General features: G+C 37.4%; 1 protein-coding gene across 4 annotated transcripts in view; it reads right to left on the bottom strand.

Annotated features, from left to right (window-relative positions):
• PARD3B (par-3 family cell polarity regulator beta) overlaps nt 1-21727 on the bottom strand; it is a 1062783-nt gene that overhangs the window by 971961 nt on the left and 69095 nt on the right. The gene's annotated exons all lie outside the window — the stretch shown is intronic.

The following is a 21727-nucleotide window of genomic DNA, read 5'->3' as shown; positions in this document are numbered from 1 at the left end:
GTGAGGCCAACTGTCTGCTATCTGAAGTTTGGTTTAAATGAGATCATGTAATGGGATAGTGAATGGCTTAGAAAGAGAAAACAAGGTTTTGAAATGACCAGGTCAAAGACCAGACCTCAAGTTTATCGAGATGCTGTGACGGGGCGTTAAGATAGCTGTGCATTAAAGGGATTTCCTCACAAATCAATTAACTGAATAAAAAAAATTGTGTAAGAGACAAACTCATACAGAAAATTATTACTTCATGTTGTTGCTGCTGAAGGTGGTTCTACAAACTGGTAAATTATGTGGTGTACTTACTTTTCTCACATCGCTTCTTCATATTGTCCTATTTCGAGTATTAATTAATAATTAAAGACAAAGTAAAATATATTATGTGTTATTTGTTAAAGTAATGGTTGAGAGTTTGCAGAGGAAGGACGTTAGAGATAGCAGTTAGGAGACAAAAGGGGAATGTGGATTATCAGGGATGTTGAAATTATCGATGATGATGGTTGGGGATGTCACAGGATAGGAAATTAGGGAGCCAGACAGAAAAATGTTCAAGAAATTGTTGGTGTGTTCCAGGGGAATGATGGATCACTGCAACACATAGGGAGAGTGGGTTAAAAATCCAGATAGCATGTACTTCAAAAATATGTTAATGTGAGTGTTGGGACATTTGGTAGAACTGTAAATGTGCAATGTGAGGAAAGGAGTAGCCACCCCCACCTCCATGTCTAAGTCTAGGCCAGAGGTGATGGTGAAGTGGAGGCCACCATGTGAAACGGCTGGAGGTGAGGCAGAGACTTATTGTGTGAGCCATATTTCTGTTATTGCCAGAAGATTGATGCTGTATGATAAGGACAGGAGGTGTTCACATTTCTGTGCCCATTTACCTTGTATAATGTCCCTAAAATATAAAAAAAAAAAAAGTTAGTCACTTGACTATGGTACTAAGAAATCCCACATGTCAAGAAAAATATAAAAAAACTCAGAACAGGTAGAGAAAAAAATAAACTAAATGTCTTCCCAGATAAGCAGTTGCAGAGCAAAGCTGGACGAAATCAAATTTGCCTGTGCTATGTCCCTGCATTCAATTTGCACCAGCCTAAACCTACGAGTGAACACACACACACCACAAAGAGAATGCTAGGGCACACCACAGGTGAATATACTTTCTGGGTGGAGATACCTTTCAAAGCACAAACATTGCTTTGTATTTTAGTGGTGATGTTTGTTATCAATATCATATGGTATATGCAAATCAGTTACTCATTGCATCATATTGCAACACAAAAAGATAAGCAGCACAAAATATTTTTGGGAGCAGACAATCTATTAATATTTAGAGATGCAGGTTTTTGAAAGTGGAAAGCATAAAGAAAAGGAATAATTTCCCCCCAACTATCTTTTGGGGCTAAACTTCTAATTACTGCTGCAAAAGGAGCATAGCTACTTGTGGGTGGTGCTATGCGTGGTTGGTGAATTCGGGTTCAGTTTGAGTTGATCAGTGAACAGATTTTTTTTAATGTGAAATGTCGGAAGTTCTGAATACTTATTAGAGTACGAACGGGGTATGTCTCATAAAGACACGGCAGTTAGGTATCGTTTCAATGCATTAAGAGACATTTATGAAAACTGGTGCAAAGGTAACTATGCCAAATAGACACTGTAGTCTACACCCATCCATGAGACGTTTGCTGTCATTTTATAAACTCTACTAGAAAAAAAGAATCAATTTGGTTCATCAGCTCATCCATTTTTATAAATACCCCCATTATGTTTTCATAGAGAAAGATGATATTTGAGAAGCAAGGACACAGCCATTTACTAAGGAGTGAGGTGCAATGCTAATGAATTCTTTTTTCAAGTTGATGCACCAAAGGAAATTACACTGTGCAGACAGAAGTACACTAGGCCTCATGGGAAAATTAATTTGGGATGTGGATGATGGAAGCTGACTGTAATTAGTAATATGTGCTCTTACAAATTGCTTGTGATGCATTAATGCAATATTTACAGAATATGTCAGTCTTATTAGAAATACAGGGACATTATTCTTTTTCCAGCACACAATACTAGTTGGGATGTACATTAAGCTGCTTCTGGATCACATATTTCTAATTAATTGTCAATAAAGCTGTTAATTAACAGATAAATTGGAATATAGAAATATTTATTTAACCGATGCCATACACACAACAGTTACATGGATCAGGATGGCAAAATGAAACAGTTTTATTAATACAGTATGATCGCATACATAATGCAAACATCCTATTGTTAGCAAAAAGTATGTTAAAAAGAAAGAAATAGGCATACCAGGCATTTGATCAAGTCTCATGAATCGTATGTGATATTCTTCAGCTTCTTATATACAAAGATCTTAAAACTTTAGAAACCCACAGTCTCTCCTTACTTTCTGTACTCAAACAGTTCATTGAGGTGTGAGCATCTATTGTATATGTTTTTTATGACAAATGTCATATGTAAGCAACCTTAAAATTGCATTACTATCTAAAGTGATCAACATTTTTGCTCACCACTTTAGAAGAGCTACAGAATGGGGGTGCGAGTAGGAAGACCAATGAAATACCACAACGTCTGCCATTGTTGCTTCTCAGTGGTTTTTCAGCTCATGCCTTTCTCCAAATCACACAGCCCTGGTTTACAATCAAGGATGTGGCAGTAAGAATGGATTATTACAATATTCACAAAAGTAGACCAAACCTGTAGCCAGCACCAATAAACTAGAATGTTCACAAGGCTATACAACCTGTGCCAAAATGACTGGGATAGAACTAATCTACAGCCAATCAGTACATTACAATATCCATGGGGCTAGAGACAACCTGTAGTTAATCAGTGCATTACAATATCCACAAGGCTAGAATCAATCTATAGCCAATCAGCACGTTAAAATGTTCGCAGTGTAGAACCAATCATGCAGCCAAATAGGGCATTAGAAAAAACACAAGATTAAACAAACCAATCAGTACATTAGTGTTCACGGGAATCTTTCCTCGGCTAGAATAAACATGTAGTGAAAAAGAGCATTATAACATTTACAAAGCAAGAATAAACACCAGAGATGGGCAAATATCATATGCCAGGTTGCTAAAAAATGCATCCTGAAGACCAGAGCTTTGGCACTGTTGCCAACATACACAGATCATATAATAGACACCTGCTCTCAGCTATTGTCAGCACTTGTGAAAAGCCAACTAGCACCAGCGCATTTCATGGTGACACCAGAGTGACACAGAACGCACAAACTCCATACTTCCCGCTGGGACAAACTAGCGTTTACACACTGGCGGCTGCTAAATCAGATGTCGCTTTGTGCTCTTACATGTTTGTGATGTGACCAATGCTCAGCATAAGCAAGGACACTGCTTGGTATGTGAAAGCACATTGACTGCCATAATTAGTAGCACTGGTATGTGGGACAAACTGGCTTACTACTAATGCAGAAACCAACATGTGGTGGGGTACTAGGTAGGGAAAGAGACTGATTTATTGGAGACACACCGTAAATGTCAACACACAACTTGATATGTAATGGTACAGACTGGTTTCCTGCATAAGGCATGTGATACGCCCAATCTCTTAAGTAGTTGCTTTCTGTGAACGTTTTTTTTTTTTTTTCTTACAGAATTGCTGGCTCCTAACGTTTAACACATTTTAGAAACAAGCTACTTCCAATCAGTGCATTGTCATTGGGCTAGACCCAACCTGTAGCATACAAGTGCATGAATATATTCACAGTGCTGTACCCAGCCTCCTGTGTCACATTTTGTCTGGGCTGTGATAGGAGCAGTTTTGCTTAACTACATACATGTGAAGCTGTAGATTAAATCTTAAACTCACCAGCAAACCAAACTCTAGCACATATTTCTCTAAAGGAGGAAGTATTTCCAGAACAAATATGTATGTTTCAATAGGTGGTATTTTAATTCAAAAGAAAATGTTAATTCATAGTGACATGTCTACCTTAAAATCATGCAATACTTGCATCGCTGAAAATGAAGGTCTCAGTAGAAAACTATTTTGATTTTATCACACACATACACACACACACACGCTAAAGTTCTCATACATTTGTCAAGACAGTGTCTTTTTTCCAAAGCAGTACAAAAAAAATCTTATATGAACAAAAACTGACTTGTCAGTCTGACACTAGGTACAAATATTTAAATGATCAAATGTGTGGGAGAAAAGAGCTTACCACTTCAGTTCCCAGCATCTTTTCCCACTTATCGTGGTACACACATGACAGTTGTTATGTAATATCTGGAAATCTGCCTAACTTATCTTGTTACACCGATCTCACTACAAAAATAGACATTTTGCGTGTTTTTCTTTTACTTTTTCTAAATCCACATATTTTCAGCTAAATAAAACTAGTTGTCAGGAAAATAAATTATCTGCCAAACACAGCAAAATATTGCCACAATAATATACAGATATGTGTATGAAGATTAAGAAATAAAAAGCACTAAGGATCATTTGATCACATTTGATAAAATAACAAGCGTTATGAAAGCCGGAACACAAACAGAACACTACCACATTGCCAGTTATTTATAATAAACGCGGTAAGGAGTATAGTGACACTAGAAACAATGGGTTCTTAAGTCACACCTGGTTACATGTGTTTTACTAACGTAATGAATTCCAGTGGGTACAAGGCCTATTTCAGTGACTGTACAGGGACCTTTCTATCTGAAGTTATCTAACTGTTTGGTTGTTGCGGTTTTTGCGTTGAGAAAATTTGACCATGTCTTCCCAAGATAAATATTTTAAATATAACAACCTATGTGTTGTTTTATGGCTACCTTGACATCTAATCACCAAACACAACATCAGATTGAGCTAAAAGGTTACCAAGGTTAAACAAATTGTTTCTTGCTGTCTTTTCTTCACGCCAAATAGTTTACACCCATAAGACAAGAAAGTTTAAATGTAATCATTCAGATAACAGCAACTTTTACTGTCAAGTGAAATGTTCCATGGTTTGACACAAGTTGATTAGCGAACCCGTGACAAGAATTAAAAGTAGGCATTAATTACAAACTTCCAGAAATTGGAAGGTATGTTTGTTTTTAGCTCAACCTAAGTTATGGAGTCTGATTTAATTATACAAAATGCTTCTTGGTGTTTTGACAGATGACTACCCAGTAGCATTGCATAAAAAGTTTGTTCTCGTTAGTCATGGAAATGAAAACTTCTCACTGCACTAAGTAGCAGCAATCTCTGCCTAAAACAAAATGAATTTGTATGTATTATATTTAAAAATTAAACATGACATTTCTGCACATATCCATGAAAAACTTGCTGACAAGCTGCCCGATTCAAATTTAGCCGTGAGGTTAATCTGTCAGCAGTGTCTGCTAATGTACTCTATAATATAATAGTAATGTCAACAGAGTAGGCCCACAATCACCTTGTACTAGATAGTGATTTGAATATTGGTTGATCCAAGTAAATTAATGCACTTTTGAAATGGTGAGGAATGATAATTTCTTGATTATGTTTTCTCATAGACAAACCTATTAACAAAATGTGGTCACATCTACATTTATTTTAGAAGGGTATTCAATAAAAAGGATGCCTACAGACCTATACACATTCTAGAAATGATTTGTTTGACTCATTGCCAAACTACAAAACCTTTACACACTGGCTTAGACCACCAGTGCCTCTCTAGCAGTTACTGCCCTACAGACAGTGAGAGTTGCTGTGTAATATTACCCAGGGTTTAATTGAGCTGAAGTTTATGTATTGTAATCAAAATTGTCCTAAACCCGAGTTCCTACAATCTATTTTGCATGCAGCGGCTAGATTGATTTTCCTTGCAAATCCTTTTTTGTCTGCTAAGTCACTCTGTCAGTCATTACATTGGTTGCCTGTTTTTCAATTAATCCAATATAAAATTCTTCTACTAACATACAAGGCCATCAACAAAATTGTACTGACATACAACTCCTCACTGGTCTCAAAATATCTCCGAACTTGACACCTTCGTTCTGCAAAAGATTGGCGTCTCTCTTCCACTCGCATCACTTTCTCCCAATCTCGGTTACAGGACTTTTTTTTTGGGCTGCACCCAATTTAAGGAATTCCCTCCTACGCACCAAAAAACTTTCCTCTAGTCTTCAAACCTTCAAGCGTTCTCTGAAAACCAACCTCTTCAGATAAGCTTATAATATTCCTCTACCACCCTAGATTACCCTATTACCACCCTCTACACTGCTAACACAAGACAACAAGCCTCTGACCAACATAGTAGTGTGACTGAGCATACAGCCCGCTAAATACTTTGCAACCATTGCATTCTAGTTGTACAAATATTCAATATGATGTAGCACTTACCCTTGTGTATCAAACCATTGTCCCATCATCATCATCAACATTTATTTATATAGCGCCAGCAAATTCCGTAGCGCTTTACAATTGGGAACAAACATTAATAAGACAATACTGGGTAATACATACAGACAGAGAGGTAAGAGAACCCTGCTCGAAAGCTTACAATCTATAGGACAATGGGAGTTAGAAACACAAGGGCATGTGCTACATCATATTGCCCAATGGACCAGCCAGACTACAAAGGTAAAAGTACTGAGTGGGCTGTGTGTGTTGCAATGTTGGTCAGAAGGTTGTTGTCTTGCGTTAGCAGTGTAGAGGATGGCAATAGGGTAATCTAGGGAAATTAAGATGATGGTTGAGGAATATCCTAACCTTGTCTGAAGAGGTGGGTTTTCAGTGAACGCTTGAAGGTTTGAAGACTAGAGGAAAGTCTTACTGTGCGAGGGAGGGAATTCCGCAAAGTAGGTGCAGCCCGGAAAAAATCCTGTAACCGAGAATGGGAGGATGCGATGAGAGTGGAGGAGAGACGTAGATCTTGTGCAGAACGGAGGTGTCGAGTAGGGAGATATTTCGAGACAAGTGAGGAAATGTATGTCGGTGCAATTTTGTTGATGGCCTTGTATGTTAGTAGAAGAATTTTATATTGGATTCGTTGAAATACAGGCAGCCAATGTAGAGACTGACAGAGTGGCTCAGCAGAGGAATAACGGTTTGTAAGGAAAATCAGTCTAGCCGCTGCGTGCAAAATAGATTGTAGGGATTCAAGTCTGACTTTGGGAAGACCAGTAAGGAGGGAATTGCAATAGTCGATGCGGGAGATGATGAGTGCATGAATTAATGTTTTTGCGGTGTCTTGTGTCAGATATGTGCGTATTCTGGAAATGTTCTTGAGGTGTATGTAACATGATTTAGATATAGAGTTGATGTGGGGAATAAACAACAGTTGTGAATCAAGGATTACACCTAGGCAACGAGCTTGCGGGGTGGGATTTATGGTCATGTTATCGACAGAAATAGAAATGTCAGGCAGGAAGCTTCTGTTCTTGGGTGGGAATATTATTAATTCAGTTTTTGAAAGATTGAGTTTGAGTTGGCGGGAAGACATCCAAGATGAAATGGCAGAAAGACAGTCAGTAACGCAAGACAACACAGATGGTGAAAGATCAGGAGAGGATAGATAAATTTGTGTATCATCCGCATAAAGATGATACTGAAATCCAAAGGAGCTTATTAGTTTTCCAAGAGAAGTGGTGTAGATAGAGAATAGCAGAGGACCTAGGACTGAGCCTTGTGGTACTCCAACTGATAAAGGAAGCGGAGCAGAGGTGGATCCAGAGAAATTAACACTGAAAGAGCGATTAGATAGGTAGGATGAGAACCAGGATAGGACAGTGCCTTCAAGACCTAGGGATTGCAGCGTTTGTATGAGGAGAGAGTGGTCAACAGTGTCAAATGCAGCAGAGAGATCCAGGAAAATTAGAAGAGAGTATTGGTTATTATTTTTTGCTGTGATCAAATCATTGACAACTTTGGTCAGCGCAGTCTCTGTGGAGTGTTGAGAGTGAAAGCCTGACTGAAGAGGATCCAATAAGTTGTTTGCTGTAAGAAAGTGTGTGAGGCGTGTGTAGGCAATTCTCTTGAGAAGCTTGGAGGGGCATGGGAGCTGGGAGATGGGGCGGTAATTTATGAGAGAGTTAGGGTCAGAATTCTGTTTTTTTAAAATGGGAGTAATCACTACATGCTTGAATATAGATGGAAAAATACCAGTAGAAAGAGATAGATTACAGATTTTAGTTAGAGGGGGAATGAGCACAGGAGACAGGGACATACCCATTTGTGAGGGAATGGGATCAAGAGGACAGGAGGAGGAGTAGGAAGATGAGAAGAGAGTAGAAACTTCCTCTTCATTTGTGGGATCAAATGAAGAGAGAGTGTCAGAGGGTGCTACAAAGGAATTGAGCAGATTGCTTGTCAAGGGAGATACCATTTCAAGCCTGATCTTATCTATTTTGTCCTTGAAATAGGAAGCAAGATCCTGTGCACTGATGTTAGTTGGAGGATTTGGGGCAGGAGGATTCAGACGAGAGTTAAATGTGTTAAAGAGGCGTTTGGGGTTAGAAGCCTGAGCATAGATGAGAGATCGGTAGTATGCTTGTTTAGCAGTGTCCAGAGCATTTCTGTAGGAGTGGTAGATATCAGTATATGTGATGAAATCATTAGAGGCACAATATTTACGCCAGTGACGTTCTGCTTTACGAGAAAGTTTTTGTAGAGTTCGTGTTACTGTAGTGTGCCACGGTTGGCAAAGAATTCTACGCGAAGTATGTAGTGTCGCTGGAGCCACGTGATTCAGAGCAGTTGCTAGGGTTTGATGAAAATGGGGTACTGCCCGATCAGGGGAGGAGAATGTAGAAATTGGGGAGAGAAGGTGTTGGAGAGAGGTGGAAAACTGTTGAAAATCAATAGCGTTTCATAGATTGTAAGCTTGTGAGCAGGACACTCTTACCTCTCTGTATGTATTACCCAGTATTGTTTTATTACTGTTTGTTCCCAATTGAAAAGCGCTACGGAATCTGCTCACATTATATAAATAAATGTTGATGGTGATGATAATAAGCCTTCTATTAAGGATTTAGCAGCCAATCAATTGGCTGGCATTATCTAGCAATTAGAGTGCCAGGAGTCAAAGTTTGACACCAGACTTTCTTTGGAACTGGGTCTCTGACAGCCAAGTCTTCAAGGTCTCGTGCATGCCCTCTGCTACTATACTGTGCAACAGGTGACTTTGAGAGCTGGAGAGTTGCCTCAAGAAAAATGGAATCTTCTGAAACCTGCAGCTCTAAAACATTCAGCTTGAAGGGAAAATATAAAATATTTAAACAAGAATGCTCACATGCAAGATTATACAAAATGTGAAAGTGAAAATTTTGTTTTAAAACTGCATCTAATAAGAATTCATTCCATACATGTAAAAATCTCTATAAACTGCTATGCACTGAACAAAAAAAAATAATTTTATAATGTATGTGCTATTCTTTTTTTTTTATTGTAAAAAGTGTGATATACACTATATGGGGGGTATTCAATTGTTGCTCCGGGCGCCGCCGGAACGAGCGCGTTAAAACTATTACCGTTTATACGGTAATATTGCGCGTAATTACCGTTCATACGGTAATTTACTCGCTCAATTTCAGCTTGCTGCTCAGGGAGCTGTGAGCTGAAATTGAGCGAGTAATTACCGTATAAATGGTAATAGTTTTAACGCGCTCGTTCCGATGGTGCCCGGAGCAACAATTGAATACCCCCCTATGAACAAATATTTGGCCACACCTGTTAATTATTGAATTGAGGTGTTTCAATCGGACCTGTTGCCAGAGGTGTATAAAATCAAGCACCTGGCCAAGCAGTCTCCATTTGTAAATATTTGAGATACAAAATGGGTCATTCTGAAGAGCTCAGTGACTTCAAGCACGGTACTGTGATAGGATGTCACCTTTGCAATAAGACGGTTCGTGAAATTTCATCCCTGCTGGATATTCCACAAACAACTGTAAGTGATATTATTAGAAAGTGGAAGCGTTTAGGAACAGCAGCAACTCAGCCACGAAGTGGAAGACCACGTAAAGTCATAGAGCGGGGTCAATGACTGCTAAGCCGCATGGTGTGTAAAAGTCACCAACGCTCTGCTGATTATATAGCTGAACAGTTCCAAACTTTCACTGGCATTAATGTAAGCACAAAAACTGTGCGGCGCAAGCTTATCTCCAGTGAAGGGCAATCTTAATGCTTCAGCATACCAAGTCATTTTGGACAATGCTATGCTTTCAACTTTGTGGCAACAGTTTGGGAAAGAACATGACTGGCCCGCACAGAGCCCTGACCTCAACCCCATCAAACACCATTGGAATAAACTGGAATGGAGATTGTGAGACAGGCCTTCTCGTCCAAAATCAGGGCCTGACCTCATAAATGCTCTATAGAATGAATGGGCACAAATTCCCACAGAAGCACTCAAACATCTTGTGGAAAGCTTTTAAAGAAGAGTGGAAGCTGTTCTCGCTGCAAAAGGGGGACCAACTCCACATTAAAGTATATGTATTTGAATACAGTGTCATTACAGTCCCTGTTGGTGTAATGGTCAAGCGTCCAAATACTTTTGTCCATATAGTGCATAACATACATTACAGTATATGTAAATCTAAGTCTATCATTTGGCATGTGAGTATGGCAGCAGGCAACTTCTCAGTCATCCTCTGTCTAAATGCCGGGGCTATAACACTCATGGAAAGGTGAGATAGTATTTACACCCATTTCTACATAATACATTACATAATACATTGTACTATGTAGAAATTAGTGTGAGTACCATTTATTATTTGTATTAAATACAATATATATGTTTACACCATCTAGTTCTACTTTAAAACACACACCATGTTTGTTTATTTGTAAGGCATCACAAAAATCTGCAGCACTGGCCAGTTGGTATTGTAAAATGATAAATGGTATCATAAAATCATAAAAGAAAAATCATACATAAAAACATGAAGCAGTGGGCCCAGCTTGTGAGATGTAAGGTTAATAAATGGCTTGTAACAATTTGCACATCCCTGAAATGTTATGTAATTTAATATTGCCCCCAGAGGTAAAAAGGCTTAGTGTCCAACTAAATAGTTGCTCAAGTGCTTATCTCTCTATTTTATGTTGCACTGTCATAGAGAGAGAGAGAGTGTGAGAGAGAAGAGAGAGTGTGAGAGAGAAGAGAGAGTGTGAGACAGAAGAGAGAGTGTGAGAGAGAGGGAACAATGAATCTAACTTAAACACATGAAAACACAATTGATTTTTTAATCACCTGACCGAATTCAAAAAAGTCAAAAGAGGTTGCATGTATTATACTTGTTTGTATCTATAAGTAGCACCATTTTCTTGGCTTCAGGGAACAGATTATACCCAATGCGGGGCCTCCACCTACATTTTAAGATGGGGGTTGTGCAAATATAGTCAACCACTATGATGTACAACATGGTATAAAATTTTGCTTCTTGATCAATAAAGAGTGATAATAATTTCTAGCTCCTCCAGATTTTAACATAGAGCTATTTTTTATATTTCAGCATATGAATAAAATGCACACTACTGCAACAAATAATTTGTATGGGGCCAAAAAGCCACACTGTCCCTTTAATTAGTATTAACGTGGTAAGGCTAAATAAAAAATCTCTCATTACTAAAGTAATGTCCACGAATGGTAGATCATCGTTCACTGCAAGCAATAAACTGCCATGATAAATTGTGTACTTTGTTCTTGCTAGGCAGGCAAAATATTCCCTGTCAACAGTTTATTGTATGAGATTAGAGGACAGTTTTTAATTTGATCCTCCATACATATTCAGACTTGAGGCATGTTTTCACATAACCTTTTATTATTCTATCCAGTGCGCATCGTGAAGAATTTCGATAGGTTTCAGGCAATTAGAAAGCCAAGTCTCATCTGTTGATTCCATAATAATATGTCAGTAAAATGTAAAAGATAATGATGGTACGATTCAATTCGGTTTGCAATAAACAGGGCTTCATTCAATGATGATACAGCAGACAGATTACAAGCAACCCTGTGGCAGGAAACTGCTGTAATTCCAGATAAATGATTCCTCATTACATGAAAATAATAACAAGGTCACCCATCAAACAGCTTCTAAGATTAAAGAACCATCAAACAGTGCAAGCATTTTATTTGCAATATGAGGTCCCATGTATTTAAAGCCCCAGCCTGTTGTGCTTTCCTAACAAAATAGTTCTTCAGATGAGCTACATGTAAGCTACTGAGCCATAATGAGGAAGATACCTGATAATATCTCCTCCCATTACCTAAAAAATGTGTATCCCTTCAAGTTACGAGACTTAATTTTTATAAATGTTTATTCTCTATTCATACTGGTTATTAAGGGTATCAAAAGTATCAGATGACATGTTTATATATATATATATATATATATATATATATATATATTAGTTACAACAAATGCATTGTTGCTCACATAACACAACCGTCAGAATACAATAATAGGTGTGTGAGGTCCAGGAAGTAGGTAAGTATGCATTTATATCTATGCATTTGAAAAAAAAAAAACCCTTGCAAATACAAAATTTCAGGTAGAGCAGTTTCTCACTACCACTCTGAGATATAAGTTAAATACTAGTTGCTTTTTCATGTAGCACAATAATATTTGAAAGCTTTATTTTTACGTGGAAATTTAACGATTTTCTAGGTCATGCCCAACCCCAACTCAAATCTTCCAACACATCTTATAATTATTTACCTCCCCCTCCAATGCAACATGGTTTTGCCCAGGTGCAAGCTTACTCCATATTTATGCTTTACTCTCCTTAATGACTCAAGCCTGAGTGTGGTGCAGATTAAGGAGTAATCCATAATATAGGGAATGGAGAAAGAATCATTAATTCTTAAAGGGACCATCATACATAAAAAAACAAGATTCCTCTTAAGAATGGCTCATTTAAAATATTCACAAATATATGGGTAAAAGTTCCCATACATTGCAGAGTGTTGTATTAAATAACAAATCAACGACAACAATAACAATACAAGACAGAGCTCCCGATATTTACCATTCTATTTATATTTGTAGCAGTTGAGTTCATGCCACTGTTTTCTGCCATTAACCATTTCTGGCTAAAATAGGCTGATTGCAGTGGCCTTCAATGGGATTATTAATAAAGTGCTACGTCTAGGAAAGTATCTTCCTCTACAACACATGTTTGTTTTTACGGAGTGAAGAGGGGGGCTAAGGGGGGGTAGGAACAATCTAGTGCTTCAGAATACTAGGCACGCCTCTGAGGCGTAAAGTGATGTTGTTGTGTCCAAGCATTACACAATTACATCCTACTCTATGGGGCAATATTCAATAATCTCCGTTTTCCACGGCGTTAAAACTATTACCGTTATTACGGTAATAGTAAGCTGGATTTCAGCTCTCGGCTCAGGGAGCTGCGAGCTGAAATCCAGCAAGAAAACTACTGTAATAACGTTTTTTACGGTAATAGTGCGCGGAGCGCAAGATTTTTGAGTTTCCGCCGAGAATTGAATATGTCTTGATTTGCTGCCTTCGAAAGTTAGGAGGTATGTATATTTGTAAATTATATATAAGCCAACATGTAGTTTGGGTTTGTTTTCTGTTAATGTGAATGTTTAAAAGAAAATGAAAAGAAAAAGCAAACAATGAAATGTGTCATCTATTCTTATTTGCCCATATGACACTGCGCTAATTACTGAACACGCAGGTGCACCACAACCAAAACTCACTAAGATACAAATGGGAACAAGGCCTTAGATATTTAATTGAATAAAATAAGTGTATACATATAAACCCGCATCTATACTAAAACACTTTCTTTAGTATAAGAAACATTAAACATTTGAAAAAAGGATCAGAGAAAATGAACAGAATCCAATTGACATACAAATGACAAAAACTTTCTCATTTGTATAATTTTGTGAGAGAGGCATATTGTTCATAAAGAAAGACAGGTTATAGGATTGCTATATATGGAGTATATAACACAACCTGCGAAAGAACGACTTCCTAATGTACTAATAATGTAAAGTGACTGCTGACACTATCTAAACTACATATATTCAGATAACGTGTCCAACAAATCATACTGCTTCAATACTCACTCCCCCTGTTTCGCATCATTACTGAAGCACTTAAAAACTGCAGAGGAAGCATTAAAAACTGCTTCTAGGGTGGCTGTTTTCAGTGCAGTCTGCAAATAGACAATAAACATAAGTGATCTTCATCGGTGGAGCATGGAATATGTTGGGGAGTAAAAGATGTGCAATGCACTTAATGACATATTTCAACTACTAATAAAAACTCTAAAACCAGCCATTCGAATATGTATTGCGTGTCAGTGCGATAGCATATTTCAACAAATATGAGCTGTTTCATCTAAATATAACTTGTCTATCAAATGAGATGAAGAAAAGTGACAACTTTATCTTTGAAATAAAAAATATAATTTTCTGGTTTAAAAATGATGGACAAAAAACATAATTTATGGTGATACTTCAAATTGTGAATAATGTTGGGTTTCTAGAAGAAGCAAAAAACAAAAACAAACAAACAACAACATTTAATAGAGTTATGGAATCTTTTATCCAGAGACCAGGCATACAGGATGTTTGAAAGGCCAAAAAAGAAAAAAAACAAAAACAGTTAGATGTTGAAATTCCCTAGCGGTGCTGTGGCTGGATCATGTAGAAACAACTTACTTTAGAATTTATTTCAACTAGTGACGCAAGCGCCTTTGTATAACACTGCAAATGTACTAATTTTTGGTATTAGAAATGTATTGATATCTGATGCAATAGGCATATGCTGGAGGAAAGGTGTTTCTGCAACTATCTGAAGAAAATATCTCATTGTAATTAGGCCTTTTGATGTGTGAGTGTCCAACACATCCTCTAACCTGAACGCACAGAAGGGGGTAGTTAGACCTGCTGTTAGGTTTCATATCACTCTAAGTGAGGATACAATTAATTTAGGAAATCACAGATTGGTGTAAATTTTTTGCATTTAAAATCCAAGTTTAGTGAACACATTACATCCTGATGCTTACCTTTTAATGTAATATCTCAGACTATTTGGTGCCTGGTCGAAAAAGGGGCTGGTTCCCCCCATGCCAACATATGAGTCAGAAACTGTATAAAAAGAGCACTGTTTGAATATGTTTTATATTATTTTATCTGTAACTTCTGGAGATCGCTAGTACCTCAAACTAACATTACTGCTTCAAGATCCTGCTTGATGCCCACATACATGTTGTAATTCCTGTGACCTACAGATTACAACACTCTAATTGTTTTGCCTTTAAAGCCATTGCCGCTTTAAGTTTTCACTGCAAACTCGTCGATTTTCAGTGACTTGCAGAAATCGGCACTTAATACATTTACCCCCTGAAATCATCTGATCTGTGAGCAGTCTAGTGATCTGATTGGCTACAGCTTGTTCTAGCTTCACCCACTGGGGGACATCCAAATGCTTACAAGATAAGAACTGGACACAAAAAAAAAAACGTTCTAATCTAGTTGAATGCATCTAAAAAAATAAATAGTTGCTGCTGACCTGTGATTATATCCATCCCACAGAAAATATCAATGTCTCTTCCTACAGTCCCTCTAAAGAGCACGGCTTAAAAATTGAGGTGGGGAACACAGGGGCAACATTGTGTAAGACACAGGTACATTTTAATTATGGTTTTGTAGATTTTAAGCATGGCGCTCCAAATTACAGAAAAAAAACCCACCTTGGTCTGAAAATATCCAAGTCCCGAACATTCAAAGCAAACAGTCCCATACCTATATACAGAACTTCATTCTCAATTTATCTCACATTAATAAACTAGCGTAAATCAACCATGCAACATAAAATTATTTCAAGGCAAAATATTTGGGCACATACATAATAATTACTTCTATTCATAGACAGTTTTTATATGCAATATCCAACGCTAGAAAATTGCAATTGTAAAACAGATGAAAGGAAAATGAATATACAGCTGTTGTCCATTATTTGTCCTATGCTGAACGTGTCTTTGGGTCCAATGAGTAGATGAGAATTATTTATGTTCCATGTTTCCAACCAACAGCCTATTAGTTATTCTGATTTGTACATATTAATATATGTGCCATCAAGGAGAGTAGACCAATTAAAAGAGTGAGTGAACGAATCAGAGTGCTTTTATTTTATTCAGTATCATTTTATATTTGGCTACATATAAAAGGTAGAAATACGGTAATGAGCACAACAAATATAGTATTGTAAGGTGAGCTAAGAGAAACCAACACTCTCTTTGATTACTTTGCATTTTAGCTAAATAAGCTATTAGGTACATTACGGCAAAGTATAGGATTTAATCTTTTTTGGTGAAATAGGGTAAGTGTAAATGTTTCCAAAGTGCGGACTGTGCAAGAATCAATATTACAGTTTTGCCTAAGAGAGCCACACTTATGTGTAGTTTAAACAGAAATTCAAGCTAAAAATATTTATAGGAGTCGATTTTTGAAACAGCTATTTACAAGAGTGAAATATTGCATAATGTTGCTGTAGCACAAAGACAGATTTAACACTGGGGAGATGTGAGATGTTTGAACAGTTTCCCACCATGGTAAGAACCTGATGTTTGAAACAATAAAATATGGTGTCAAAAACAAAACCCAGAATAGGAGACCAGAACAAAAAAAAACATATACTGTGTACCTTACTTGTATATTTAACACACTTAGTTGGCATTGGGATATAAATTACATGGATAGTTTTATGGGGTGTTGTAACAATATCCTAGTGCAATTTTACAGGTGTTTGTCTTAGAATCGAAAATGACAAAAAGGGCCACAACCTGGTATTTATTTTATATCCTTCCTGTGTTGATGAAATTGAGCCAAGGACAGAATTTAAAAGACCCAACCTAGTAATATAAAGATTTCTAAAAAAATAAAAAGTTAAGAGTTTGTGTTTTCATGGTCCTCAAATCGTGGAACACTTCACCCTTACAGTAATTCAAGTCTGCACTTGTTACTACCTTATATTTAATAGGGTTTTTATGCTTGTGTTCCACCACTGTCCAGTGCTGTGCATAATTGTGGACTTGACAAATAAATGATAATAATAATAATACCACTACAGAGTAGACATCAAGTGATAAACAATATAAACTTTTAGACTAGTGAGTTAGGCATTGTGATTTGGAGTGTACTATACCACTCATATGGTTCTAATTGATTGTAACCATTGCTGTCCATTAAAGGACTCCTGCTGGGAATGCAGTTTTAATTCTATAGGATTAGTACAAATTACATGCACAAAACACATGTAAACTATATTTACCAAAACTAAAGGGTATTTAAGATAATGCAGTGGATACAGGAGAATCTTTTCCAACGCACATCTTCATGCCAATAAGCATATAGAAAATCCACATGACAAAAGCTTATAGTGAGTTGAATAATAAGAGCTTAGGATATGTCAAGCATTTAAATATATGTAATGGTATGATCTCTTTTAAGCATATATTGTGAATCTGTTAAGATGCCTTTTCATCTTGGATGGACTAGTATTTGGACATGTGCAAATTAAGCTTGTAAAAATCAGCACAGATTGGATGTCCCTAACCTCTCTACCGATCTGCTGTCTCATTCTGATAGGAAAGCAGCGATGAACAGGAGATACCTCCCAACCTCCTGATCGACAGGACAAAGTTGCCAGTTGTTTGGAAATCCATTTCAAGCTACAGAACTTTAAAAAAGGATAACCTCCATCTCTAAAGGATCCTAAACCTAGGCACATTTAATTATCCACCGAGGAAAATGCTTAAAAGCAGAGAATAGCTCGTACTCAGCTTTCCACCAAATGCAAATACAATGTTAAACATGTCAAGGTTCTTTTACCCTGTACCATTACCTGGTTTGTCATATTAAAAAGCATGCAGCAAAGAGCACTGGCAGACTGCATTAGTACTAATAGAAGCAGCTAGCTTGGGTTGTGCAGAGTATGCAGCACCTGACTGGATTGCTCCTGTCCAATTATGTGCTAAACTCATTAAATATCTACAGTGAAGGCATAATAACATTTCCACCAAGCCATGCTGACAGCACTCCATATCATCAGATGTGTTGTACCAGCTCTTCTGTAAAGCTAGCAGTAAGCCTAGCAGAAGGAGACCCATAGCAAAGCTCATTGTGATAGGGTAACCAGTTCAAGATGAGAAGTTTCCAAAAGTAGATATGACCATTAAAGCTACACAGTCCATTTTGCACAGGAAAAAACTTAGTGATACAATTTCCAACTTCCACTTTTGTTTCTCCATCCTATATCGATAAATTCATATTTTGCAGAGCTGGAACAGCCAGGGCCAATTTATCGTGCAGTGTTGTGTGGTTCGGGCGGGAGTGGAAACACTTTAGGACAAACACTTGAAATTTGATGGCCAAATGTGCAATGAGACAAATAATTTAAGGCACAGTTTGACTTACTGCTAGTAAAATCACACATTGCAATCATATTTTTGCCTTCTACAATCAACTTTGACTTCAGTTAAAAACTTTTTTAGTATTGTGTTGACCTTTCAAAGGTTAAGTATAAAAGAGTTTTCAAACAAAAAAAATATTATATTTTTTTTATCTAGTACTTAGTAAATGTTTTCAGCCACCATCTAAATAGAATACAAAAATGTAAATGAGGCCTGACTGTCAAAACCACATTTAGAAAACGTTTACCATACATCTGACTGAAGTCCTCCCTTTTATTTACACTATTTTTACCTTTTTTAATACAGTTCAGGTCACCCAGTCTTCATTTGTCATGAACTTGGCAGAAGTTTACAATGGAATGAATTGGAATACTGTTATGAAAAAAGTTTTGGCATTGCACCATAGGCAGCTTTTTATTGCAATTACCAACCACGTCTGAAACATAATATTTATTTATGTTTAGGCCAAAATATGCAAACTTTATTCTGGGATGGGGATGATAGCTGTTGGGGGAATAAAGACTGCCTGAATGTAAATAGGTTTGTAATTAAATAAATTAAAATAATTAGGGTAGCTATAATATATAGCGAGAAACACAATAATACATGTTTTTGTTTTAAATTATTGTGTATGTTATATAAAATGTAGTCTTTGTAAATATAAAATTGACATGGAGCACCAGCAGGCAAAATAGCTTGACAGTGAATAATTTTTATGCACAAAAGAATAAATGTGTAAACCTTCCTAGCTGACCACACAGACTCTGCGTAACCGAGTGATTTATCAACATTCCACTAGGTGGCAGCAAACAGAGAGACACAATTTAAATTTCACATCTGTGTCAGTGATAATTATAGATTAAACTATAACAAAAAATCATCTGTAACATGGACAATTATATCTGCAAAAGGTAACACATTAACTCTGAGGCTCACAGCATTTCGTATGTATAAATCATTCGCTGCCACGGGTCTGTGCCAAAATTGTACTGCAGGAGGCCCACCATTTTTCAACCTTTTATTTATTATTGTGACTGATAGAAAGGGCTATCTTTTGACACCATAACTGGGCATCACACATGGATATAAGATTTAGAATTTGTGTGATTTTATTATTAGCTACTTTCATGTAATTAATTTAACCCCAAAAATATGCCCTTGTTTTATTCTGTGACTTCTAACATTTTCAGGGATACCAAATATATGTATTTAATCCATACCTGCTTACTCTCCCAGGGGGTCTCCCAAATTTTTAATGTTGCCAAGTATGATTTAATTGGATATAGCATATGCTGTATATTGTTGGACATGATAAAGTATATACATTCCCAACCTATGTTAAAGAATGTAAACACATTTTCTGATGCTAGAGATGATCTGGATATTTATGGATGATGACATTGCATGAATTTCCTGCTGTCAAGGAGGGTGCCATTATATCACATAGGGACAGCAGTATCAATCAGATTTTTTCCCATGTGTCTAAATAGCAATCGGGTATGCTCCTACTAGGTACACATGAGCTGGGCTCACAGAAGTTAGCTGCATCTTACAATATTAAGGGAACTAATGCTCATTGACTTAGGATTTAAAAGTGTGGGACAGACAACAACATAAATCCTACATCTATGGCACTGAAGGAGTTAAACATGTACCCGGGAACCTATGTATAATAAATTCAGGTGCTGATCAATATCTCACAGACTGACTAGGAGTGATCCTATGCTGTTCCATACTTGCAGGATAACCAATGATGTATGTATGTAGTATGTATGAGATTATACACATGTGTTAGTGTTCTTCTCTCCAAATGCACTGGTCACTGCACATTAACAAATTATGTTCAACATTTCAGGTAAAAAAGGCAGGATACACACTTCAACAGTTGACAATGGGTAAAGCTGGGTACACACTACACTGTTTTCGTCCAATAATCGGCTCACACAGCCGACATACGACCTCTCGTTCAAAAGTCAGGTCAGTGTGTGCAGTGACACGATGGTCGAAAGGACCAAATGGACGATTATTGCCTCATTTGGTTGGTCGTACCGTTTAATATTTTCGTTCCAATCTCGTTTCCGCTGAGTAGTGTGTATAAACTACCGACCGATCCACAACAGTGAGTACGAAATTACAGTCATTGCTCACGACAACATGGCTGTAAAAAGTCACTAAAGGGACGTCCGCTCTTCCCTTTATCGTCCTAAACAAGACTAGTGTGTATGCAGTCCATGGACCGAGCGATCGGAACATGGATCACATGTAAAATCGCTCGGCATAAAATGTTGGTCGAAATTTCTGTAGTGTGTACCCAGCTTTAGTATTCCAGCAGCAGCATTCACAGGGGGGCCTCACAGGGGGGGGTCTCATAGGGGAATGGAGGCCACTTTTTCCCAGGGGCCTCCATTCCCTTAATCCTGCCCTGCATACGCACTACATGATCGGAAGGTGACTGGAACAAGATTATTAAACCGTGCGATCAACCAAATGAAATGACAATCGGCACTTTGGAATGATTGTTGTCCATCTTGTGCGTAAACAAACTAATGCGATATGTGGCTGAGCAGTCATTTATTGGGTGATTGGCCTGATAATTGGCTGAAAAACCTCCAATGTGTACCTAGCCTCAGAATAAGACCAGCCTGGTGTCTACTTTAGATTACAGTTGTGCTGCAGCTGGTAAACAATAGGTTGATAAGGAAGTAGTTTTTGAGGCGAGGGGGTTTTCTGTTTAGCTTCTTTTTTAATAATGTTTTTTTTCTTGTTTTTTAAGTGCATCTGAATAACTTATTGGGCCTGAGTCATTAAGGAGAGCAAAGCATAAAAAAGGAGTATCATTTGCACTTGGGCAAAACCATGTTGCATTGGAGGGGAAGATAAATTTAAAATGTGGAGACAGATTTATAGCTGGGGTAGGGCATGTCATAGATCAACATTAAATTTCAGTGTACTAATAAAGTTATTAAGTATTTGTGTGTTAGATGAAAAAACAGCCAGTATTTAACTTATGTGCAAAATAATAAACTAATTTGCACCCCTTGCATTGAAACATGGTTTGTCCCAGAGAACATTTACTCCTTTTTTGCCTTAATGACTCAGGCCCATTGTATTTAATCCTCATTTCCTGGCATCTGTATGTACTTTTATAAGCCAACCAAATCATCAGAATGATGCAGAATAGCCATTAAATCATAGGTCTTTCACAGCTGCCAGAGATGAGCGTGCTGATCATGGGGGAGCCAGTAACCTGTCCACTAGTGTGATAATTATAGTGAGGACAGGGCTGCATGTGACCGTGTCATTATATAGCGAGAGGACTAGA

The sequence above is a fragment of the Mixophyes fleayi genome, chromosome 7 (genome assembly GCF_038048845.1).
Source record: "Mixophyes fleayi isolate aMixFle1 chromosome 7, aMixFle1.hap1, whole genome shotgun sequence".
Lineage (NCBI taxonomy): Eukaryota > Metazoa > Chordata > Amphibia > Anura > Limnodynastidae > Mixophyes > Mixophyes fleayi.
Note: the sequence above shows the minus strand (reverse complement) of the source record. Positions and strands in the feature narration are given on the sequence as shown.